This window comes from Puma concolor, chromosome A2, assembly GCF_028749965.1.
Source record: "Puma concolor isolate L17-30 chromosome A2, mPumCon1.1.hap2, whole genome shotgun sequence".
NCBI classification, from domain to species: Eukaryota; Metazoa; Chordata; class Mammalia; order Carnivora; family Felidae; genus Puma; species Puma concolor.
In genome coordinates, this window is record NC_141668.1 from 9136363 (window position 1) to 9163532 (window position 27170).

The window sequence follows — 27170 nt, forward strand, 5'->3', positions numbered from 1 at the left end:
CTGGGCTATTTGCAACTGATATCATGCTTCTTTAATATCATAAGGGATTTCATCCTCCATTGGAAAGATAAGGCAAAACAACCAATCAGTAGGAAAATAATTATTCATGTGCCATTGGTAGCTGGGAAAGCGAATGGGGTAAACAAAGCTGTTTGGGAGGTGATGATGAACTATGAAAAAAATTTTTTTGACATTTATTTATTTTTGACAGAGACAGAGCACAGGTGGGGTAGGGGCAGAGGGAAGGAGACACAGAATCTGAAACAGGATCTGAGTTCTCAGCACAGAGCCAGACACAGGGCTCAAACTCACAAACCATGAGATTATGACCTGAGTCGAAGTCAGACACTTAACTGACTGAGCCACCCAGGTGCCCCAGAACTATTTTAACTTACTTATTTTATGATTAGGTTTACCAGAAGCCACTCTCAGGTAAGAAAATGGGCTTATAACTTTTATCTAAGTCTCTTTCTGTTTTTAAGAACTTTTTTTGTACTATTATTTTCTCTCAATAACCACATCTGACAAGTAGATATACATAGTTTATAGAAATGAAGAACTAAAAACATACGTGAATATGTGCTAATTAACCACTAATAAACATGAGAAATAATACCAGGGTTGTCTGGTCATTTATAAATAAAGTTTCTTTATAATGAATTAGGTTACATTTAAACAACAACAAAAACCCAACAAAAATAAATTAACAGCTCCAACCCTAACAACCACGTTCCATTGTTGCTTAGTACAAGGCTCTTGGGAAACAAACATTCCTCTAAGCTCTCCATTAGACAGACAATGACTTGAAGGTTTTGTTTAGTTTGTGTTCATGTTACAAAGAATAATTATAAAATTAAGGCGTAGACAAAGAAGATAAGCCACTGGACGTAAGCATCTGGAAAGAATTTATGAAACACACAGAGAGACAGAAAGAAGTCTAAGAGGGTCAGAGTGACTTTCTTTCAACCTGGCCTAGGCTATTACGGCAAAGGTAAGGGATTTTGGTCCAGTGTACTCCAGACAGAATACTTTAGCATCCACAGGAAGAAGTTACTTGGAAGATACACTGCAGATTCACAAAAGGCAGAGAGGCCTAGCAGGTAGAAGCATCTAAGAATGAAGTCAACCAGGGCACAGATGACGGCTCCCAGCCTCTGATCAGAGGTTTACAAATCAGGTTAGGGGCCTTCGCTGGCCTGCTGCCATCTGTTTTTGTGGGGTCTGAGAGCTGAAAACAGTTCTCACAACTTTAAGGAGGTGAAAATGCATAAAAGGAATAATAATAAATTACATGGGAAAATGATACAAAATTGAAATTTTAGGGCCCACACACGGTTTTGTTGTAATACAGGCAGGCTCGTTTGTTTACATACGGTCTTGATCTACAAAGACAGAGCCAAGGAGCTGCTGCAGAGACATGTTAGTCACTCACAAAGCCTAAACTATTTACTGCGTGGCCCTCTGCAGAAAAAGCATAAACTGGTGGTTGGCTTATGCTATTAAACCGAAATCCTATTTAAAATTTTTTTTTTTAACGTTTATTTATTTTTGAGACAGAGAGAGACAGAGCATGAACGGGGGAGAGGCAGAGAGAGAGGGACACACAGAATCGGAAGCAGGCTCCAGGCTCTGAGCCATCAGCCCAGAGCCCGACGTGGGGTTCGAACTCACGGACCGCGAGATCGTGACCTGAGCTGAAGTCAGACGCTTAACCGACTGAGCCACCCAGGCGCCCCCCGAAATCCCATTTTAATGAAAAAAATTAAAGTCTGTTGGAGCTTCTAAGATGGTCACATGTATGTAACATTTATTGGTGTTATACTGATAAATATCATGACAAATACCCACATTGCAGGTATTTCTTTTTAGGATTAAAAACATTTTTTTAATGTTTATTTATTTATTATTTTTTGAGAGGGAGGGAGACAGAGCGCGAACAGGGGAGGGGCAGAGAGAGAAGGAAACACAGAATCCGAAGCAGACTTCAGTCTCCAAGCCGTCAGCACAGAGCCCAACCTGCAGCTCGAACTCCCGAACTGCGAGATCATGACCTGAGCCAAAGTCAGATGCTTAACCGACTGAGCCACCCGGGAGCCCCGTTAGGATTCTTAAATTTTAATTTAGTAATACATATTGAGCACATTTTATTTCAGTGGAGGAAAAGAGAAAATCTTGGCTTTAAAGTAATTAATACTGAATAACTTCCAAGTTATGAAATGCATAATATGCATAATTGTATATATATATTTTTTTGTACTGTGAAATTACTATGTAAATGTAAAGTCTTATTCTAAAATTAAAACCAGCTAGCTGTCAGACAAGTGGTAGTGTTTACTGAAATATTTCCTTCTCCAGTAGGTACACTCGGGGTTCTCCCACAGAACAGATGAACACAACACTAACATTTTTCTTTAGAGTACAAAACTGGGCCTCGTGCTGATTAACCGTAGAAGCGCATGGTTTTGATTCTGGCTTTTGTTTTTGCCTGTATAATGTGATGAGCTCTGCTCTGAAACGCAATTTTGGCGCACGGATCCCGAGGACATCAATGCTACAAAAATGTCCAGTCTCACAATTTAATTCTAAATAATCACACATTCAGAAAAAGTCACATAGGAAACACCATTAGCTGACAGATCTTCCTGTTCTAAACAGTAGGGCAGACTTGCCTTTCTAAAATTTCCTTTGAACATCTCTTCATCCTACAATTAATTTGCAAACGGACATCATCAGCTTAATTGTTCACAACAAAAGGTCTCTTATTTCAATCAGAGAAAAATTAAAAGGTTACTTTATTTTTTTCAAGAAACTTAAATACTAGAGGAATTAAAACTTAGATAAAAGCAGTCTGCTGATGGCAGCCACTGCTGCATTTCAGTCTACACTGTGATTTCTATTCATTTCAATTCCAATTATCATTTTGAATTTTTCATCTTCAAGACGTACGCCTTAGCAATCTATGATAGGAATGGGTTCCCAGATACGAAGTTCAATCCTTCCATGGGAAAAAAGGATGATCCACTCACCCAAAAGAAAATATGCTGCTTTTTAAAAACTTTCTTCAGACACATGTTATAAAATATAATGGTGGGAAGTCTTTTTTTCTAGAGCAGAGTCTAATTGTGTTATTTCTGTGTAGGGAAGTATTTAAAGATACAGCGTTCTAAGCTCTATAGGCTACTCACTTTGACAAGTACTTGTGTTTGATTTGTTTATAATTCGCACAAGATGTTTTAGAAATTAGTATTTAGAACTGCCTCAGGTAAATAGGCAAGAGAACTGAATTTAACACAGTGTAAGCATCCCATAGTTAATCAATGGCAGAACTTAGAACTGAAACTCCTCCCATCTGGTTGCAGAGGCTCAACTCTTAACAAACAACAAACAGAAACAAACCAGACAACAACAAAACAGCTTATAAAACCTCTGTGCATCCACCATCAGAACTCTTATACTATGTGTGCACACACACACACACACACACACACACACAAATCCGAAGCAGACTCCGGTTTGCCACCACACCTGAGGATGTCCTTGTCCCATGCACCATTAGGATATTATATGATTGACACATCACCCAGTTTCCTTTGCCAACTTTCAAGCATGTGCAGCATCAGATTTTTGTGGCACCGCAATACCCTACATGTCTTTTAGTATTTTCCTGCATCCTTACAATTGTATTTAGAATCAAAATTTTATATTAAAAGTATGAGTTCAAATACACATTTTCTCTAAGGCATATTAGAATAAGCCCATGAGTGTTCATTTAAGTCATTTCCATACTTAGTGAAACTCTGAGCAAAGGGAACTTTGTGTTCACTCTTTTTACGTTATAAAACTTAAAATTAAAATATGTGACCTCTCCTGCAAACTTTCTCCAATTTATTTTTTACCTTTATCATTTCCTGGACCATCTGTGACTTGGAGGGCTCAGTACTGAATGAGTTTTGCTTCAGAAAAAGCTATAAGGAACGGCGTCTTTAAGGTATTTTTTTTTAAATAAACAATTTTGTTTAGCAAATTTTAATTCATATGAAATGGAACATTAATTAAACTTAAGAGCCTTTGGAATTCAATATACGAAATTCACTTAGACCACCACAGTCAATCAGCTCATTGTTGTAAGACAGGTACTTGCAATAAATATCAGTACATTTATTCAGAGAAAAAAGTATCATCATCTCAAGCTTTATTACAAGTTTGTGAGTCATAAATAACAAAGACCAAATTAAAACACAGGATTAAAGCAGCCCTTTTATGTGCTGTTAAAGACATGCTCTTCCTCCACTCTCTGTGCTAGAGTCAATGAATGAAGGAACATTCCAGGAAACGGACTGGAGACCCATACTCCTGGAGGCAGGGGTTCTGGTGTCTGCACAGTGGCTCGGGACCAGACCAAAATGGAAAGGATGCTGGTCACTGATACTTAGAAAAGAGACCCCTGGCTCATATGGCTAACACCTCCTGAGACACAGCAAGACAGCAGAAGGACAGAAAGCAGCAGGAGGATTAGGAGGATTAGGAGGACTGATCCCGGAGCCAAGCTGCCTGCATTTCTCTGGCCCTCTGCCAGCCTGGGCACTTTACGCAACCACCCTGTGCCTCAGGCTTCTCTTCTCTAAAATGAAAATAACACTATCCACTTCACAGATTTGTTTTGAGGAGGAGATTAATTAGCATTTCTATAGCATTAAAACAATACTTGGCACCTAGGAAGCAGTATATTTATATCCATATCATTATACCAAAAATTTTGGGGGGGGGGCGCCCGGGTGGCGCAGTCGGGTTAAGCGTCTAACTTCAGCTCAGGTCATGATCTCACGGTCTGTGAGTCTGAGCCCCGCACTAGGCTCTGTGCTGACAGGTCAGGGCCTGGAGCCTGCTTCGGATTCTGTGTCTCCCCCTCTCTCTGCCCCCTCCCCTGCTCACACTCTCTCTCTCTCTCTCTCTCTCAAAAATAAACAAACATTAAAAAAAAAGGTTTTTTTGTTAAATTTTTAAGTTTTGATTAGTCTCATTTTATAGAGAATGAAGCTAAGACTTAAATTTATTATTTTGGGGGGAGTTATGACCTCACAATTACAAATATTGGTGTAGTTATTAAGTAAACCCTCTAGGCAAGATGAATAGAGTAAGTCTTAATGTGGAAATCGTAGATATACACATACAAGACCACTAAAAAGAAGTGTGTCCTAGCATTATGCTAATGGGCACTTGGAACTTAGAAAAATATGTCAGTGACAACATTAGATGTACAGAAATTCCTGGGTACAAATAACTTAGAGGTGATGGTGACTTGTTCTGCAAAAAGGTATTCGATGACTCACAAAGTTAGGACACAGACACTGATACCAAAGCTGCATATGAAGAAATCAGAACAAAATTATATCCACAAACTGAGTGGAAAATAAGCTTCCTACATTATTTATGTATGTAATTTTAAGAACACGTAATAATTACATAAATATTACATACACATTCACTTACAGTACTAAGAGCTTTTTCACGCAAGTTAGTTAAAAGGCTCTCTTAATCATCTTGTTGAAAAAATGGGGGACCGCCCTCTATTTGGGTCATATTCTATTCAGGCACACATGGACCAAGTCCTGTAAGAGGCTGAGAGAGGATGAGAGCCCAGGAGTGTCTGACTCAAGGACCCACCCACAGAGGGCCAGAAACACATGATACACACAGCAGCCATTCGGAAGTCAGACCATCTGGGCACAAATCTCATTTCCGCCCACCTACTGTAGTCAGACCTTGTACCTCAATCCCCTTACCTATTAAAGAGGACTAACACAAGTGTGTACCTCATAGGGTTGTCCTGACAATCCTGTGAATCCATTATCACGTAGGACAGTGCCTGATACATAGTTAGCACTCGGTACATAACTATTCTTTCTTATTCAGCCCGCCCAGCTCTCCAACTATCAACTTGGGTTGTTAATTCTCTAAGTGTTCATTACCATGAAAGGATTAAAATTTGGTTTTCTTTATGAACAAATCCCCTCCTCCCCCCCAAATAAAATCCAATCATGCAGTATCAGTGGTGAGGAATTTGGGAATTTGGCAAAGTTGCTGATTGTATCTCTTATTAATATCAGAGTCAACAACTTTCAAGCTAATTTAAGCCAATTTTGAGCTATATAATAAATCGGTCTTATTCTTTCATAGTTACAGGTCTTCTTTCTCCTCCCCAAATTATGTATGTGTTTTAACTAGATTATTCAATAGATATGGTTCTGAATGTCTGTGACATACTCCTCAAAATTGAATGGAATTCCAAGCAAGGACTTTCCATGACAACTAACTTTAAGACAGATAAAAACGGGAGTACATATTTTCCAAAGTTTTTGTGTTTTAAAAATATACCTTACTGCAACATTTTTTATGTAACTTTACACTTAATGATTATTTGATAGTATTTTATAAGAGCTATCTCCAGTTATTAATTCATAGCAATAAAAACTTTTCAATTACATATTCTAAAAGAAAATGGATCTTTTTTTACCAAGAGTTGGTTTTTTTTAAATTATTTTAATGTTGATTTTTGACAGAGAAAAGGAAAGAGAGTGTGAGCAAGGGAGGGACAGAGAAAGAGGGAGACACAGAGTCTGAAGCAGGCTCCAGGCTCTGAGCTGTCAGCACAGAGCCCGACGCAGGGCTCGAGCCCATGAACTGTGAGATCATGACCTGAGCCAAAGTTGGACGTTTAACCGACTGAGCCACCCAGGTGCCCCTATAAAGAGAGTTTTTAACCTAAAACTAACATCTTTGAAACCCTATTCCAGTTTCTGGTCCTAATTTTTTTTTCTATAAGATAACTAAATTGCTGTATAATATTTTCTCTAACATTTCCCTAACTTATAATTGTTGGAAACACTTGTTTTGGAAGTAAATGCAGAATGTTAATGAAGCACATTCTATCTAGGCTGTCTTTCTAATGGTATTATTTTTAAAGTAAGGCTCTTGAGGTGGTTGTGCTGATTGAACAAGAAGAAACAGATGTTCCTCTTATTAGAGACAAGAAGAAAAGACGAGTTTAATGAATATTGAAAAAAAGAAAGCATTTAAAATATAGTAGCAATCCACCATGCAACATCTGTTTGAAAGGGCTTCAAATAAAATTACAGCGACTAGAATTTGAAAGCTTTTGCTCAATATTCAATATTCTCGGAAAAATCTCCTAGGATATGAATCCATCTTTAGGCCGTTGTAATGTTCCAATGTGCTACTGATAGATCCCGTAAGTTCTCAGTTACCTATTTATGCAATAAAAAGAAAAAAAAAGGAGGTGGTATTTCTATATAAATGTACCATGCACTCTTTCTTATATTATCTGTAAATTCCGTATCATAAGGAACTTGACACCATTTAGTCTTGCTCGTTGGTATGTGCCATATTCCAAACCACATTATAAATAAAATCACTTGCGGTCAGATAGAACACGTAATAAGGTGCTCGGGCAGGCCAAAAATTCCTTCATCTTTGTAAGTTGAAGGATCTGCCAAAGGCTTTCTTCTACAGGTATGGACTTAAAGGCCACTTTGAAACAGGTCTTCGTCTTGAAAGAGCCACTTGATGAATGGAATCTTTAAGGTAGATAAATAAGTACATAGAGGAGAGCACATTGCATGACATTTTTTATTGCTGGGTTGCTAGTTATCAGAGAAATTAAAACCTCAATGACACATAATTTTCTACCCACTTCAGGGGCTAAAAACTAAAAGAACTAGCTCGCTAAGATCAGGATCAATTTGAACCGTTATACATTGTTAGCGGGATATAAAGTTGCACAACCCTTCGAACAGTTCTTTGGCAGCTCCGCGGCGTTTTGTTTTTTAACCAAGTTAAACGCACGTTAATCCTATCACCCAACAATTCCCCTCCTAAATATTTACTCACCCTGATCAAAATATATGTTGCAAAAATACTCGCACAGAAATGTTTTGGCAGCTTTATCAGAGGCCTACGCTGAAAATAATTGTATAACCACACGGTGCTTATTCAAACAAGGAAATGCTAATAAAAAAGAATCAACTGGTGGTACATTTTTTTGCCTGAAAGAATGTAGATGAAAAAAAAAAGGGATTCGTGAAGTGTCATTTTTTGCAAGTTTATGTATTTATTTTGAGAGCGAGTGAGCGAGTGCACGAGTGAGCGAGTGAGCAGGGGAGGGGCAGAGAGAGAGGGAGAGAGAGAACCCCAAACAGCCTCCATACTGTCAGCACAGAGCTCGACGTGGGGCTCCATCTCACAAACACGAGATCGTGACCTGAGCTGAAGTCGGACGCTTCACTGACTGAGCCACCCAGGTGCCCCAATGCTGAATGAATCCTTAAGTATTACATTTCAGAACAGTAAAACTAACCTATGGTGATAGAAATCAAGACAGCAGATGCCTACGAGAGAGGGGAGCAGGTGGGAATGGACGGTAGGTTCAGAAAGAAACTCTCTGAGGTAACGAACACATTCCATATCTCAACTGGAGGTTGGGCACCTACGTATAAATATCAGAATCCACTGAATTGTATGTCTAAGATCTGTGCATTTTACACACAGTTGATCCTCATTCACGGATTCAGTATTTGTGAAGCACCTACTTGTTAATATTTACCGCTAACCCCAAGTCAATACGTGTGGTATTTTGGTCATTCACGGACTGGCGCATGCACAGATGGAGGGGAAAATGGAACCATCCAGTCCAAGTTCCCAGCTGAAACCCAAAAAGGCAGCGTTCTGCCTCCTTGGTTCAGCTGTCATCCTGCGACCACCTGTTCTTTCTACTGCATATTTAATAACACATTTCCTGCAGTTTGGTTGTTTTCAGTTGTGTGTTGCTATTTAAAATGGTCCCTGATGGGTGAAGTACATGAGGAGGATTAAAAAGGACACTTACCACAATGAGGACTGAGTAATGTATAGAAGTATTGAATCACTATGTTACACACACACACACAACAACAACAACAACAACAACAACAACAATAAATAAATAGCCCCTGAATATAGTGAAGTGCTGTTTAGCATTCCTAACTGCAAGAAAAGTATGCATGTTAGAGAAGTTTCTTTCAGGTACAGGTTAAAATGCTGTTGGTTGTGAGTTCAATGTTAATGAATCAATTATATGCATTAAACAAGAGAAGTTTAAAAAGAAACACACAAAAGCAAGGTTAGGTACTGATCAGTTGATGCAAATGTTGTGACCAGAGGCTTGCAGGAATCCAACCTCGTATTTCTTGGAGGAGCAATAATTCAGTATTCACTAATCCAGTGTTGGCTGTGACTAGAGAGAATGTAACTACCATGAATAATAAAGAAAACAACTGTATGTAATTTCTCCTCCAAAAATATTTAAACATTTTTAAAAAGAATTGACGTAATGGTGATACTTTTAAGATCAAATGAATTTTATTTGAGGCCTGTTTTTTGCTTTGTTTTCTGAATTATCAAACGAGAAACCTAATGTATCGCATGCCATTATTTGCTCTTAAACAAGAAAAACCCAACTGGACTATATTACTATGTTGAACTTTTAGAGACCAATACTTTAGAATGTTAAAAAATCAAGTAACTCCAACACTACATTTTCATGTAAAAATATCTAATAACTGTCTTAACCATTATTGATTACCAGCCAAAAGCCAAATATCATTATACTTCAAAATATCTTCTTCAAAGCTTTATGATTATTCTTTGGTCACTTTTCTCTTGAGGTAATCTTCCAAAGAAAGTAACTTTATTAGGACTATGGCTATGCAAACACTCAATTTCAATAAATATTATCAATCCAGGACTCTGTACTAATTCTGACAGATCTATTCATTCATTCATCCCTTCATTCATTCATTCCAGTATTTGATCCTGCCTTGAATATAAAATGTAACACAAGTTGCCTTGAGTAAGAAGTTATTGCTAATTTCAAAGAGGGTTCCAAATCATAAGACTTCTGATTAAAGTACACATAGAGAGAAGGCCAAAGGTACATGTCATAGAGCAGTGAAGAGTCTCTGTGTCATTCACGCATGGATTCAAATGTAAGCCACACTCCCCAATTCATCTATAAATATATACAGTACTTACTATTTCCTAAGCACTATGTTAGCATTAAGATATAGAAATAAGTCAGTGAGAAATGGTCTCTGCTGTAGAAAACTCTAGCTATTTTGTTTTGAGGAAATTACTAAGCCTCTCTGCAACTTGGTTTCCTTATTTTTAGAGGAAGATGTAATACTGTGTCAGAGAGTTGCTCTAAATGACTCATGAGCTATAGGGTGTGTGACTCACCTGATACTATCAATAGCTAGTAGCAGCTTTTATTTTATCACTATTATTTTTGTTATATGTGTACAAAGACAAATACATGTATGTATATACAGAGAAGGTACTTTCAAGGTTTTACAAAAGGCATATATCGCATTTTGTAGGTTGTACATATATCTGCATATGGTAGATAAAGACATTATTGAGAAGTGGTGTTTTATATGAGTTTGGGATCATAAGGAAAAGGTTTTTATAAATGTTTTCCATCTATAAAACAAGATGTACTAAAGAAACAGGAACTCAGAAAAGCATACTGGAGGGAAAAAAGATGCAGATCACCAAGAGACATCACATTTAACATGGGGTGTATCTTATTCTAGCTTTGACCATAAATAATGGCGAATAATGCAGATTACTTTGATGCTACGATGGAAGAAGGGTGAAAAGTATAATAGGACAAGATGATGACAATCATCATCTCCTAAATTCTCTGATTTCTCTTAATGGGGGAAACTCGGCAGTCTTGTCTCTTTAGCGTAACTTTCCTGAATTTAAGGAGAATAACATGGAGATTCACCTCCACCAGCTTAAGCTCTCCTAGAGCTCTACTCCAAAGAGTCATGTTCACTCGTTCACTCATTTGTGGGTCTCCTACCATGTGACTGGCATTGTTTGAGACACCAGGATGTACCAGTGAAGAAGACAGACAAGGTCCTGCCCTTATGGATCCTCTATTCTTGTGTGCACAGGCAGACCATAGGCAGTAACTAACAGAGCTAAATGCAGTTTCAGGTATGATAAAGGCTATAACGGAAATAAAACGGATGCCGTGATGGAGAGATTTGTGGGACTAGATAAAACTGTTTGATAAGAAGAGAATCCTCTGAGAAGGGGACAGCAAATTTGGAACCTGAAGGTGAAGAGGCCAGTCATGTGATGATTTGAGGCAAAAGCCACGAGGGAAAACATGCCTGGTGTGTTAAGAGACCTAGACCCTAAAGTGACTACAGTGGTGAGGGTACAGTGGTTAGGGCAGAATTGAAGAAATGAGAGCAAACAGACAGGCAAGTGAGGGCTTTGCGAGTTCTAATTAGAGCATGAAATATTAAGTGTGACAGAAAACCTTTGCTATGTTTTATGTGGAAAGTGCCATGATGATGTTTCCATTTAAAGGGTATACTCTAGCTACTGTAAGGTGAATGCGTTTAGGGAGGCAAGAGTGACCTCTTAGAAGGCCTGAGATGTGGACAGAAGTTAGCGTTAGAGAAAAGTGGTCAGATTTGTCATATAGTTTGGGGATACCATTGATGGGTCTTACTTGTTAATTGGTTATCAAAAGTTTGAGACAGATGAAGATTTGTGACTTCAACAATGGAGTGGAAATGAATGTAATTTAAATAATGGGATTCTGGGGAGGGGAGATGTTCCATTAGACATGTAAGGGGACATCCATTTGACATGGAAGTAGAGATGTCAGGCAACTACTTGCATATTAGGGTCTGGAGCTCAAGAAAGAAGCAAGGTCTGGAATTAGAATTTGATGTCGGAAGCTTAAGTCATGAGCCTAGATAAGACTATGTAGAGAGAACATGGAGATAAAGAAGAGGGTTTAGTCTGGGTCTTGGAGGGCTCTGAACTCAGGAGTTGCAAAGAGGGTGAGAGGCCAGTAAACAAGACTGAGAAAGAGTAGCCAGTAAAATTGGAAAGAAGCCAGGAGAATGTGGTATGAAGGGAGAGAGATTGTTTCAAGAAGGAGGAAAATGTCAAGGAAGGAACGAATGCTTCAAGAAGTGTTTCTAAGCTGTCGAGTAAAACAATGACACAAAGTGGACACTAGATTTGGGAATAACAGAGTTCAACAGTAACCGGAATGGGGTGAGGCTGACATGGCAGGGGAGGGGGGCAACGAGGGACAGTATAGGGTCCCTGAATAGTTTTGCTATATAGGAGGAGATTTCTGAATAGTGGTCTGTGTTGAAAGTCTGAAGAACATTATAAATCCTGTCCTAGGAAAAATCCTTATTCATATACCGAAAATTTGCTTATAATTTCAGGGGTTTAGTTTCTATTTCAGGTTAAGAACCTGATTTGTATAATCCACCATCATTTACTTGCATCACTGACTTTATTGGGCAATGAAAATACTATCAATTCATTTATGCTTTTCAGATTCAATACTTTTCTTACATTCTAGTGTTTCCATTTAATGACTTACTGGTTATATTTTTTGTTCCTTAAATTATAATTAAAAATTATTTTTTAATGTTTATTTCTGAGAGAGAGAGAGTGAGAGCAGGAGAGGGGCAGAAAGAGAGGGAGACACAGAATGTGAAGCAGGCTCCAGGCTCTGAACTGTCAGCACAGAGCCCAACGCGGGCTCGAACCCACGAACCGTGAGATCATGACCTGAGTCGAAGTTGGACGCTTAACTGACTGAGCCACCCAGGCACCCCTCCTTAAATTATTTTTAATAAATATGCCAGTTAATTGGTTTTAAACTTAAATATTCATTTTTATCTCTTATACTATTTTGTGTTTGCCTTAAATAGACAGTTGTAGTCGTCAAATGATGACTGCACCATTTTGGGGAAATAAGTTATCATTATTATTATTACAATTTATTTCTTAAATCTAAATTGACTAAGTTGTATCTAGTCCTTTATCTTCCACATTTGCCCCAGATAAATTGCAATTTCCTACAATTTCCTCTAAAGGCACAAAATCATCCTTGTTTATAGGAAATTGACACTGTCCAAATGGCAAGGACATTCAAATCAATTCCTCTTTCTCCGAGGGCTTTCCTACTGGAGACACTATTCTTTAATAGAAGAATAAATATGATGCTGCTGGGCCCCAAGAAGCTTGCCTTATTGTGACCCCCGGTGAGATTTAAATATCTTTACATGTATTTTTATACTTTCTATGAAACATTTCCCTAGATCTTATAAAGCTAGAGTTGTATGGAACAGGAGAAAATAAATGAAAATTAAGCAGGGAAGGCAGAGTGCAGCGGAGGTGGTTTTGGTAGCCCCCTGGCAATCGCTCTTTAAAAAGAGGTGCTCTTCAGTGTAGGCGTTCTCTTGTTCTCCACAGCCTACCAGAACGTGCTGTTCAAGGTCTGTTGACCCTTACCTTCCGGGTTGGCATAGCCCTACTGGAGAGGTGAATATCAGAATGATTACAGGGTACATATGTCACCTATCTCTTCCATGCCCCAAAGGCATACAATTGCTGTCCTTTGTGCACATTAAGGAGAAAATGGAGCTACCTGATGCTATTGGTTAATGACTGTTTCCTTACTGTCACGTCAGCATTATTGAAGGAATGCAAGAGTACCTTCAAAAAAGAATAGGAGACTGTCAATGAAGATAATAATGGCAATTTCGCCTGGGTTAGTCTGTGAACCCATGTTCTCATCTTTTCTACTTTTTGATAGTACAACAAATAAAAAGCTGAAAATTAACATTGCCAGAATTTAAGATTGGTTTCCTTTACCACTACATAGAATCACAAAATTCTCTCCTTCCTTCTAAATATTTTTCCTAAATATGTTGGTTTTATAATAATCACAGAGGACTGTGAATTTAAGTGGGCTTTGCTTAAAATAAAGCCTTTTTATATCTATGTATCCTGGGTGATCCAGGGAGAGAACTGTTTTTTTTTTTTTAATATTTTTAAATTTTTTAAATTTTTTTTTCAACGTTTTTTTATTTATTTTTGGGACAGAGAGAGACAGAGCATGAATGGGGGAAGGGCAGAGAGAGAGGGAGACACAGAATCGGAAACAGGCTCCAGGCTCTGAGCCATCAGCCCAGAGTCCGACGCGGGGCTCGAACTCACGGACCGTGAGATCGTGACCTGGCTGAAGTCGGACGCTTAACCGACTGCGCCACCCAGGCACCCCGGGAACTGTTTTTAAGATAAAGAGGTTATCCAGCCACACAGAGGCTCAGAAATTCCTGAGTTCAGAGAATAATCATGATCAGATTCCTGGCATGAGACAGACATCTTAAAATATTATGTTCGGGTATAATCCTTTATAATTTGAATATGAATCATTATTTTTAAATTGCATCATAAAATGAATAATAAAACCACCGTTTCTCATTTCAAGTAATTCCGTATTATCCCCCCTTAACTGTTTTTATACTTGTCACTGAATAATTTTCCATCCTTTATCAAAGACTAGATAATGTACCTAGGCCATAGACATAGGCAAAAATACAGTCCCTGCCCTTTACAAGTAGTTATTTTTCTGCCAAAATCTCTACTGCTTGTTTTACTACATGATTCCTAGCGTGAGAGGCAGCCTCCGTGCATTTCAGCTCAATGGTGTTTCCTCCAACTGGACTACTAATGAACACTGAAGCACGAAGGGCACATCTCCAGACGTTTATGAACTAGTCTCTTCTGCAATTTTCAATTCAACAACAATCCTTTTTAAGTGTCAACTGCCCTTTGGTAATTTTTCTCATTCTTAGGGGCAAAATAGGAGTGGAAAAATGCTACAGGTGAGCACACTAAAATAATATTTATTCTAAAACTAACATTTCACATATATTTAGATTACAAATGTACTCAGTCTATCCCTTCTTGAGGATTTGAACCTCTGTGTGGTAGGCACTGGGAAGATTAAAAATTAAAACTAATATTTAAAAAATAACATTTTGGGGGCTCCTGGTGGCTCAGTGGGTTGAGCGTCCGACTTCGGCTCAGGTCACGATCTCGCGGTTCCTGAGTCCGAGCCCCGCGTCGGGCTCTGTGCTGACGGCTCGGAGCCTGGAGCCCGCTTTGGATTCTGTGTCTCCCTCTCTCCCTGCCTCTCCCCTGCTGACGCGCTCTCTCTCTCTCTCTCTCTCCCTCTAAATAAATAAATAAGTAAACATTAAAAAAATTTTAATAACATTTTTATCATAGCATACATTTCTGAAACCACTGATTTAATTTTTAGTATGCTGTCAGGGACTAGTACTCTGCACATAATACCAGTATGCGTGCATTTGTATATATGTGTGCACAGATACGTGACATTTGCTACAAGATCATTTTAGTGCAGTGTGACAAACTGAAATAGAGCGGGCTTCACATTTGGATAGCACACACACTACTATTTTTTTTTTTTAATTTTTTTTTTCAACGTTTTTATTTATTTTTGGGAAAGAGAGAGACAGAGCATGAACGGGGGAGGGGCAGAGAGAGAGGGAGACACAGAATCGGAAGCAGGCTCCAGGCTCTGAGCCATCAGCCCAGAGCCTGACGCGGGGCTCGAACTCATGGACCGCGAGATCGTGACCTGGCTGAAGTAGGACGCCTAACCGACTGCGCCACCCAGGCGCCCCGACACACACACTACTATTATGTGCGAACATCACCCTGGTTCTCTGGCCCAGAAATTACCAGGAAAATGAATGATTCATACCAGCATATGACAAGACTCCTCTCCGCTCCAGACACCTAACTAAGACTGAAACACATTGAAGCGCTACGGATTACAGAAAGCGATGATAACGGATCAATTTGAAAAACAAAACAAAACAATGTTATATAGATGTTATATAGAGCACATTAATTGTGTTGCATATTTTAGTCCATAAATCTTCACGTGCTCTGCTGGGTAACTCTAAACATTAAACACAACGCTCACAGACTACCCAAAGTAAATAAAGAGACTTCACCTGGGACAAAAAGAGAAGAATCCATGCTGAAAATAGTCTAAAGTCATTTTTGTACTTTACTTTATTTGCTAATTTAATGTTTATTTAATTTTGAGAGAGAGAGAGAGAGAGAGAGAGAGAGAGAGAGCGCGCATGCACAAGCAGGGGAGGGGCAGAGAGAGAGAGAGGAAGACAAAATGTGAAGCAGGTTCCAGGCTCTGAGCTGTTAGCACACAGCCCGACGCAGGGCCCGAACCCACAGACTGTGAGATCGTGACCTGAGCCGAAGTGGGACGCTTAACCAACTGAGCCACCCAGGCGCCCCACGTTTGTACTTTAAATAGTAGAATTTTATACTTCAGATAGAAGGTGGGAGCTACAGGCAGCTTCATGGAATCTTGGGGTAAGTGGACAGAGGACCAACCTGGGAGGAGCATGTGCCATCAAAGGAAACATAATCTTTTACTGATTTAATGTTTTTAAGTTTATTTATTTATTTTGAAAGAGAGAGAGCGCGCGTGAGTGCACAAGCAGGGGAGAGGCAGAGAGAGGGAGAGACAGAATCCTGAGCAGGCTCTGCATCATCAGCACAGAGCCCAATACGAGGCTCCAACTCAGGAACCGTGAGACATCATGACAGGGACTGAGATCCAGAGTCGGAGGCTTAACCAACTGCACCACCCGGGCGCCCCAATCTTTTACTGATTTAAATCTGAAAGGGAATTCCTGGCCATTTTTTTACAGTGATTTAACCTAAGTAATGGAGTCACAGAAAGTACTGGAAAGCTAAAGATAGAGGTAAGGTTTTTAACAGGAGCATTTGTTTCTTCTTGAAGAAATTCTCTAGAATACGGACAATGGGTTAGGAAGATGTCATCCAGTGATACCCCACAAAGGGAATTAACTGAGGGAATTCATGGTAGATTAGATGCCATACAGTGCTAAAATTCTGATATAAATGAGCATTTATCACTTTCTTATTAACAGAGCATGTCCTAGCTAAAGATAACAGTAGTGAAATCCATAGATAGATTTTCTTTCTTCAAGCACAATTCTATTCTTTAGTAGTTATTTATTGAACACTGCTTAGCATTGTTTGCCGAATGGACAACCTTCTAATTAAAATCAATTACAGAATTTAGAAGCAATCTGGGTGTTGGTCTTGATTTGAGTGTTAGTTACATAGGAGTGTTATTCAGTTTGTTTGTTTGTTTTAAATTACTCATGGTCTGTGCATTTGCTATATAAACATTGTATTTCAATGTAAGTTAAAAATAAGACAGTAGTGTATATAATGTATAACCTAATTAAGTATCTTAAAAATGTAGAAAGGACTGAAAGCACTTTTATTTAGTGTCATTACACAGATGTGTAGAGAAGCCATCAGAAACTTATGAAGCATTTACACAATTATAGAATATTAAAACAATAATCATCAAGAAAAAAAAACCCTGATAGCTATCAATGCCACTAATTTAACATGAATTGTGGTACAGAAGAACAAAAGACATTATTGGGATCTAGGAGAAGCTGTACAAAGACTTCATACAGAGTCTGAGGGGGACTTCAGAGCACTTTCAACAGCTTTCAAAGGTAATAACACTTTTTAAATTATGTCTAATTTCATTTCTATACTTAAAGGCTTTCTCTTCTTTAATTAACTTATGAACTATAATTACAGCCCTTTCATGTCCCACAGATAACGGGAAATGTAAACTGTTTCAATTCACAGAGGAAAAAAAAAAACAATGAAATGAAAAACAAAGCAAAAAAAAAAATCACTGATATGAACATACTTACTTTTTTTTTTTCTTTTGCTTTCTCTCAAAATGGTATAGAGTCTATCATCTTCCTTTCATTGAAAATTTGTCTCTTATGGGGCACCTGGGTGGCTCAGTCAGTTAAGCGTCTGACTCCAGGTTTCAGCTCGGGTTACGATCTCACAGTTTCGTGAGTTCAAGCCCCGCATCGGGTTCTATGCTGGCAGCACGGAGCCTGCTTGGGATTTTCTCTCCCTCTTTCTCTCTGCTCCCCACCCCCCCACTTGTGCTCTGTCTATAAATAAATAAACTTTAAAAAAAGTTCTCTCTTAGGCTCTCTTTGTTCCCATTTTTCTTGAGCTCAGCATGACTTCATCTCTTAGAAAGGTATAATCAGATGACTCAAATATCCTAACATTCAGATCCTGTAAGCTCACTACCACCATAGTTCATTTGGTTGGAAGCTTCTAGATTGTTTTTTCTGCTCTCAAATATCTGGGAGAGAATATTTCATCAAAAACCATGGCTCACGTTAAGAGTGATTCTCCATGAGGGGTCAAGACCTTTGGTGGCCAGGGTCGTAAGTTTGAAAAAGTATACATCACGTGAGAAAGGAAATGCACGTGGCTATTAACTGATCTATATAGAATATGTAATATCTATATTATATAGATACAGATATAGATATCTAGTATATATTCTACATACTATACTCTCTCCAGAGAATATATTTCAAGACTAATAGCTAAAGCCAGTGCCCCCTTTATATCTAGCTCAGTGTTTAACAAGCGTGCTAAGCATTCACACCCACTCACAAATACCCCAAGTAAAGCCACAGTCTCTGAAAACGGAGGAGGAAGAAGGAAGCACAGACTTCAGGGAGAAGAAGGTGGAACAGTAAGCCAGCATTAGGTGAAAAAGCGGTTCTTGGGAGCCTCTGAAGTACCTTAAAGGAGACTTTGGCTTCTAACCTCTCCCCCTTTGAAAGAAGGGGTCCTGTCCCTCCTTCAACGGAGACTTCCTGGGAGACGTCTGTGTTCACAGGTTTAGAGGGTGGTGAACTCCAACTGCCTGTAGCTAAGCTGCCAATGACCACCCAGGTCAGAGTCAAGAGAAGGAGCTCTTGGTCAGTTCACTGAAAACCAGTCTTCAAAAATAATTATCCAAAGAACCAATCGGTGAATGGCTATTCCACCAAACTAATCAAATTTACCAATTTATTGGGTGACTGTGTTAAGAAATACTCTTCTCGAATATATTCTACGATTATGGGTATATTCTTCTTATGAATATATGTTAAATATATTCAATAAATGTGAATATATTAGTAATATCTTAAGGATTATTCAATCTATCAAAAGCTAAGGGTCACAGCTTTATTCTTTTAATGAATATATTCATGAAGAACATATTCATGAGGAATATAGTTATGAACCAAATCATCCCATGAATATAGTAAAGAGGATATATTCAGTGAATTCTTTCATTCATTTATTTAATACTATATGCCATGCCATGTCCTAGACCCTACGGTTACATCAAAATAAAAATTTCTGACCTCATGGTGCACAGATTCTTAGTACATCTATTGTCTTTAAAGAAGGATAATCTTTAAAATAAGCTTTTGGCAAATAAATTTTGTAATTTTGGTGAATTCAACTGTTCCCAAGGGAAATATTCATCAATGATATTGGGGACAGCCTACATCGAACGCTTGTGATCTGTTATAAAAATCTTGCACCAGAGGTTTATAATATTGTTCTTTATCAGCTTGTATCGGTTGTGAACTAGGAAGAAAGTTACACGTAAACATTATAGAACAAATAACTAGTCACTCTGGTGAACCAGAGATATTTCCGTTTTGAAACTGAATCAATGAGCAAATCAAGACTCAGAAAGATAGGAAACTTGCAAATATCAAGTACTAAGTTGCAAACCTGGCATACGACACAACTTTGTGGATTTCAAGTCAAAGATTTTCTCCCATTTTTCCCAGAAACACTGTTACAACTTGAGGTTTTGGTAGTGAGCTTCGCATTGGTTTTCACTGAATTTCTAAAATAACAACGAAAAAGAGATCTCGCTTTTTGTATCATCAGATTTATATTACCCACCAGTTTTGTCTTTTTTTTTTAAGCAAATTATGGTAGAAATAGAATACATCAGAGCAACTTCTATATGTTAAAGCCTGAAAATAAGGTTAATGTGAGTATAACAGTTATTGTCACTAATTCTTATTTTTATTAAGCAATGAATAGCTTCATTAAGTAATACATTAGTCTTTTTTGTTAGCTTCTTGAGAGAGACAACAATGAACTGCTTGAGTTAAGCTTTATGTAGTTTTTAAAAGAGAAAGTGTTCTTTCCCAAAGGGCAGTACCAAAAAAAAAAAAAAAAAAAAAAAAAAAAAGTCTAAGCTGAACATGGTTATTCTCTGAGAAAGTCATCAAAACAAAATGAAAATGTTGGCATTTTAGTAGACCTGTTTGCACTTTATTGAGCACAACGTCTACCAGCGATTGGTATGGTCGCTGAAAAGGATGCTTGAATATGAAGCAGATTTGCTAGAGGGTAGCATGACCCCTATTTTTTTCTCTGAACTTTGCCAAGACAGAAAAGGGCTTCCGTTATTGTTTCCCTGTATCCACCTCCCTTGTTTATTTTGTTTCTTCCCAACAAGTGTTCAAAATGAACTCAAGCCAAAAAAAATTGGATACTTGGGCCCTCTTTTCGTTATTGATTTTCTTGTTTGTCTAAACAGAGGGTTTTCAACTTTAGTGAAGTCTTAGGTACAAAGTTAGGACCACCCAATACATAGTTTGCAATTAGTTCTATTGTTTGGAAAATAAACATTATTTATATTATAAGAAAGGGAGATCCTTTGGATTCACGGTATGATCACTTTTTTTTTTTTTTTATATGGAGTTGAATTAGTTCATTATTCTATGCAGACGGACTTTAAGTACAAATCCTTCCTTTTATTTAGGCTGGGTATACACATTTGATGACAGATCTCTTGTAAACATTAACATTTTCCACCCTGATTTAAAAAGCTTAGTAATAATGCCATCACTACAACAAAGAAGGCTTAAGTGACTTCATTCTTAGAGCACTTAGCATTTAAATGGGCTTTTGCTGGGCTGATCTGGTGCTGTAGGGAAACCACAGAGAGCTGACCAGAATTATAATAATGCCTGGTATATGGGTAGATCTTCTTGGGATGAGTCTATGTAGCAATAGTAAGTAGCAATTAGGCCAGCTAAGATGACTTTTCCTCTTTAACTAGGTACTTAATAATAAAAACTATAATTTAGTTCTTATTAGGTCATGGCAGTGAGGTTTCAAGAAAGTAGAATATGTCTATCCCTCATGGAAGTTAGATGCTGGATGAAATGCATTTTATATGGTTATTGTATCTTATTGGCATACATATAAGGAATAATGACAACGAAAATGAGAGGCTGTTGACTAATTTCACAAAATATTTATTGAGTATCTACTATGAGAAGGAAATTCTTTCTCAGTAAGATTTATTATCTGGTTTGAGTCCATGTTTAAGGAATGAATGATAATCTTCACCTTTGCCCATTTAAGAATTTCAATCACTATATTTTCCTTTTTCCTTTTGAAGATAATTTTTAACTCAGAGAGTATTTTTTTTAATATTCTGTGCAGAACTTTTTAATACACTATCTGAAATTCAAGTATATCTATCACTAATAAATTTATGTAGATTGTAACAACATGTTGGAATTCAGATAAGTATTACTAACATTTGGCATAATATTATAAAGATAAGGTTCAGAGTGATTAAATTTGGAGTTAGTTATTTAATCATCTTCATTATAATTCTTATTTGAAGTATGCATCTTTGACTGTATTTAGCAAGCTGTGTATAATGATCTATATTCAGAATAGAAGCTAATTTGTATTTATTCAATTTCGTAGTAAAAGAAGTAAGCTCTATTTTGTTACAAGTGCAAAGTTACAAAACCCTATCATAAATGCAGAATTATACATTTTACTTATTTATAATTTTGGAATTGTTTTTAAAAGTAACTGTGCAAGTTTTACTACTTAAAGTTTTCTGAAAAGATTGAAATAATTTTAAAGAAAGAGTTACATGAGATTAGAGTACTGATAAATATAAAATTGTATAGCTATATTATGGGGAAATTTTATTAATTTTCAATAGGAATATTTTATTTTCCCTTCTAAAAATGAAAATTTACCACACAGAATTGTACAATATGTGCTGTGAAATTTGTGAAAGTAAGTTGGTTTTCATTTCAATCACTGAATCATTTGATTTTTGTACCCACTGCAGTTATGGATGAGAAAAAAGGTAGCTTTTTTTTCTCCTACATTTGTAAGGAGGTGAATGACTGAGGAGGAAATAAGAATAGTTCTGCCTCCAAGCAAAATTGAGTGGTTTTACTCACTGGACCGGTATGCGATTGTTCTGTAGTTACAACTTCTGGTGACTGTGGGGGACAGGAACTATTTGGAACATTATCCTTGAATTCAGAGATACTTATTGATTTTTGGAGGGCATATGTAGAGAAATATTAATGTAAGTAGATATTGTCTAGTGCTAAAATAAGGAAATTACATTGAACCCATGGGATGGATGTCTTACTTTTTGGAGAATATTAGGAAAAACTTTATGGAAAAGTTTCCATTTATGGAAATGGATGATAAGGTTACCTGAAAGGAAGGGATTGTTAGAATAAAGGAATGGAAGTTTAGGAGGTTTAGTTAGTTAGTTAGCATGGTTCCCGTCCCTTCCTAAGCTACTTGAACACAAAATTGCATAAACATAAATTGCTTATTTTTATCTTTGAATCTCCAAGCGGCAAATGCTCAATATATGTTTTCTTAATGAACAAAAGGATTACACATCCTTCACTAAGAGTACTTTGTGTACAGGGGAAAAGAAGAGAAGTGATGGTTAAAGCCAGCTAATGCAGGACTCTGAATTTCAGGTTGAAAATCTTGAACTTCATTGAGAAGTTTATGGAGTAAAAAACTGGCATAATTAGAAATGTCATGAGTAAAATATGGAGACTTCCTGGTTTATAACCTTCCCACTAATATGCTTATAATGTGTGTGTTCAAATTTTTAAGATAAATTTATGTTAAATATTATACTTGGAAACCGAAATCACCTCCATGCAACAACCAAAACTCAGAGGGAAATGACTCTACTCAGAAGTTCAAATGAGATTAAAGCAGGAATTTGTTATTCATCTTATTTTGGTATTTCATCCTGTAATGTATTTCTGAAAAATTAAATTTATCCAGTCTTATCCTTAGCTCTGTTAGGGTCCTTCCACTTTTGGTCCCCGTCTAGTTTGGACTCCTTTCCCGAATTCCTCAAACATTCACCAAGGCTCATTATTACACATATCTGAACTCTCCTGCTAGGACTATATAAATGGAGAAGTCAATTGGAATTTGAGACAGTCTTAAATGTTCCTATTTATATTTTGGCTACTCATGCATGAACTTGATTACAAATTATGTGTACATTGCCCTAGTTAGTGAATCCCCGAAACATATTGCAAGCACATCATATTTCACTCACAGGAACAACAGAATACTGGCTGTCACTGGTGTTTTATGAAGATAAATTACTGAACCACAAAAATCATGAGATGAATTCTTTTTTTTTTTTAATTTTTTTTCAACATTTATTTATTTTTGCGACAGAGAGAGACAGAGCATGAACGGGGGAGGGGCAGAGAGAGAGGGAGACACAGAATCGGAAACAGGCTCCAGGCTCTGAGCCATCAGCCCAGAGCCTGACGCGGGGCTCGAACTCCCGGACCACGAGATCGTGACCTGGCTGAAGTCGGACGCTTAACCGACTGCGCCACCCAGGCGCCCCATGAGATGAATTCTAACACAGCACTTGCGTTTTATCCCTGAAGGCACCACGGCACTGTCAGTGAAACACTGGTGAGCAAAACTTAGTTTTCATTTCTAACAGCATTATTGTCACTACTGGCGACTCTAGCCATCATAAGAGAAGAGGGTTCTTCCCAGGAAGCCCACGGGGCTGAACCGCAATGAACATTCTGTGCTTATTCACAGCATCTGTGCTTCATTTACGTTTTTGTTTTTGTTTTTGTTTTTTTTCATTGTCAATTGAACTCAGCACTTGAAGGAATATCCTCTTATAAAAACAAACACGTATATAAAAGTGCATCACCACACACACAAAAAACATAGTCATTAATATTGCCATATCTGTTCTGCAAACAAAAAGAACTCATGAGTTTCCAAACACACTTATATTTTAATGAAGTGTTACGTTGTAACAGTGGGACACAGCGCTTCAGTCTAAGTGGGATACAACCAGAAATTGTGTCTGTATTAAACAGACCATTATGCTCCAAAGTGAGTTCCAAATCTGGCACCAAGTTTGGTTTTTTCACTTGCATGTTTCACAAGCTCAGCTCAGACAACGGCTGCTTCTCCCCTCAATTCAACTTATAAACATTTTACGGGTCTTAATTTGGCTTAGAAATGTGTACTTGGGTTATGCTTCTGTTGAAGAGGTGTTGCTCATCAGTATATGTGGCTTGCAGCTTAAAAATCAAAGCATTCTACCACAATGGTTCATTTTCAAACAATAAGAATGACACAACATCAATGAAAACAATGCCACCAAAATCAAAACCACGCAACCTACGACCGCAAATGTTAGTAGGATGGTGATATGTGGGACCCAATTCTGCCTTTCAGTTTAGACTGTCCCCTGCAGCAGGGCTTCCTCAGGGAGTCAGGGAGTGGACCAGGAAGCAGATCAGGGGACTCTAAAGAGCTCCGTGGCATCTGAAACTCCAGACTCTGCTCTTCTTCAGTTCAAAGTAAGCTAGGGTCCAAGCAGCACATGAGGAAGATCACAGGAAGAGGGGAGTGTCCTTAAGGCGGCTCTCTAAGGCCTATAAACCACATACCATTTTACAAACCATCCTTCCAACCCCAGATAACTTGATTTTACAGACACAAGCAAATGAAAGCATATTAGAAGACAAGTCACTCGGATGGTGAATGGACCTGGGTCCCACCATATAAATGAAGGCTGGAGAAACTGTGGGAGCATACAGCAAGAGAAAAGTCAGGTGGAGATATGATAGTGGTCTTCAAATATCTTCCCTCTCTGTTCCTCCAAGAGAAGGAGGAATTGAAATAAACCCCTGCCCCCTAAGGCTCACTTGTGAGGAAGAAGTACGCATCAATGAACAACCTGAATTGGAATTCAATACTGAAGTCGAGCTAGGTCAAGAACACTATCCAGAGGAGTTGGGAAGCTTTCACAGAAGAGGTAACACTGAGGTGAGGGTGCGAGAGAGGATTGGGAGTTTGTCAGATGGAGAAGGGTTATAAGGTTCTAGGATGAGAAAACTAAGTAAATTCAAATTGGTGGAGCTATGAAGAGGCAGAGAATGCACCGGGAAGAGGGTGTGCACTCTGGCTTGTGACCAGATGGCAGGGCCAGGAGTGGACTTTGCAGGTAATGCTAGACTTACCTGTGAAAGTCTACTAGCCATATAGAGACGTTTGGGCATCATGCTACAGAGTTCGAGAAAATTTTAGAGGTTGCCTGAATCTATTTAATGAAGTCAATAATCTCCATGAAGTGGGAGTTAAATGGAGAGAGGGGGAAAAAAAACCACACCTTATTCCTGCTGTTCCTCAAATGAGTGATATTTTAAAGGAACATTAACTGACTTAGCAGCTAAGACAAGGATCTATTCAATTTAACAAGGTGTTATCATGATCTCGACAGAGTTGTTCTTTCATGAAACGACTGAAACTTCCCTTTTAAAAACTTCAGTTCTATGTTTGATAATGTTACTCAAAATGTAATGAGCTGGCAGAGAGATACAAGGTCTTCTACAATTCCATACGAAGCTGACTTCTGAAAAATCAGTCTATAAAAAGCCATTCTATCTTCAGTCATCGGTGGGGACATCCCAAAGGAAGAGAAAATCCATGGAGTGAGAAGAATCTGCATATCCTTGATGGAGGGAATCCAGAGTGAGGCCACTATGCTAGTAAACACATCAGTAACTAAATAATAATTCGTTAAATAATGATAAATAAATAATAATCTGATTTCAAAAGACAGTTGCGTGGCTTATAGATCATACTGACCTCATCAATTAGTACAAACACCCCCTTTTGGCAAGTGCCCCCCTCCTCTATGGGATTTGAGAGGCCAGAGAAGAATTTCGGTTAAAGAAGAAGGCTTCTAGCAGACTCGTAAATAGAAGCTTGTATTTTCAGGTTTTTGCGTGCCAGTATAATTTGGCTTTCTGAGCTACATAAGGAATCATTATTTTTCTCAGACTCTAGAAAGACTGGTCCTTTTGTCATGAATAGCCCTTGAAATAAGAGCCACTTAAAGAATGTACTGTGAAAAACACACATAAATATCCAAGACCATGGCGATGCTGGAGTCAGGGTGAGAAGATGCCCAAAATCCAAGATGTTTTATTGATTAGACATAAGTGTCTTTGAAAACTAACACATGTAGAACCACATGTTTGCCACGGCACCTGTCTAGACCTAGTCCCTTCCAAATCGCACTCTACCCTGAGTTCACGCGGAGAGGTGACCAGAGATGGCCATGTTTACCCCTCATGAGCCTGGACCGTTTCAGCACGGAGGCAGATTGGACGGAATGGAGTCCTACAGCCACTATTTCCGTCTGACAAGCAGGTGCACTATGGTGCGGAGACTGAAGAAGGCACTGGTCACTTTTTTTGTTTTTCCTGTTTAAATGATCTCCCTTCAGTCAGGCATTTATCAGTCTGGACCGCCATTGACGGTAGCCGTCCTGGAAAATGACTTACCAAGAATGGTTTGGCACATAAAGCTCTCCTGCACAAAGAAGGATTCCTGGAATCTGACCGGTTCTAAGCAACGGCATAACCAGCGGCTTACGGGCGGATACCAGGGACCCCATATCCTCTAATACACACATGCGCATCACGGTGTCCACAGCGGTGGCCCCCCACCGCCTGCCGGTGTTACAACCACTGGGGTCGGGTCATTGGTGGAAAATGCAGGCTCCCCGCCTGAACTCGGGCTGCTGGGAGGCACGTGGGTAGTGACAGAGAGCCACGCCTCACTCCCTTGCCCCAGCGGCACAGCCCCACGGAAACATGACACCAGGCACAAAGATAAACCACGTAGGTAAGTTTACAGTTTCTAGGAACCGCACTGGATACAAGAATGCAAAAACCAGTGGCTTGATTGTCACGATATATTTCACTTAACTCAATATGCTCAAAATCTTATTGTTTCATAGGCAGTTAGTATAAAAAAGCTACCAATAACGTACCCCCCCCTCTTATTTTCAGATGACGTCTTTCACCTATGAATGCATCCTACGTGGTTGGCAATAGCAGCACATCTCGACTGGCACCTGCCGCACCTTCAGTGATCCAGGACACATGTGGCCGCCACCCACGTGC

The 27170-nt window shown here is 38.5% G+C and overlaps 1 protein-coding gene across 1 annotated transcript in view; it reads right to left on the reverse strand.

Moving 5' to 3' along the window:
• CNTNAP2 (contactin associated protein 2) overlaps window positions 1–27170 on the reverse strand; it is a 1981254-nt gene that overhangs the window by 925342 nt on the left and 1028742 nt on the right. The window lies entirely within an intron of this gene.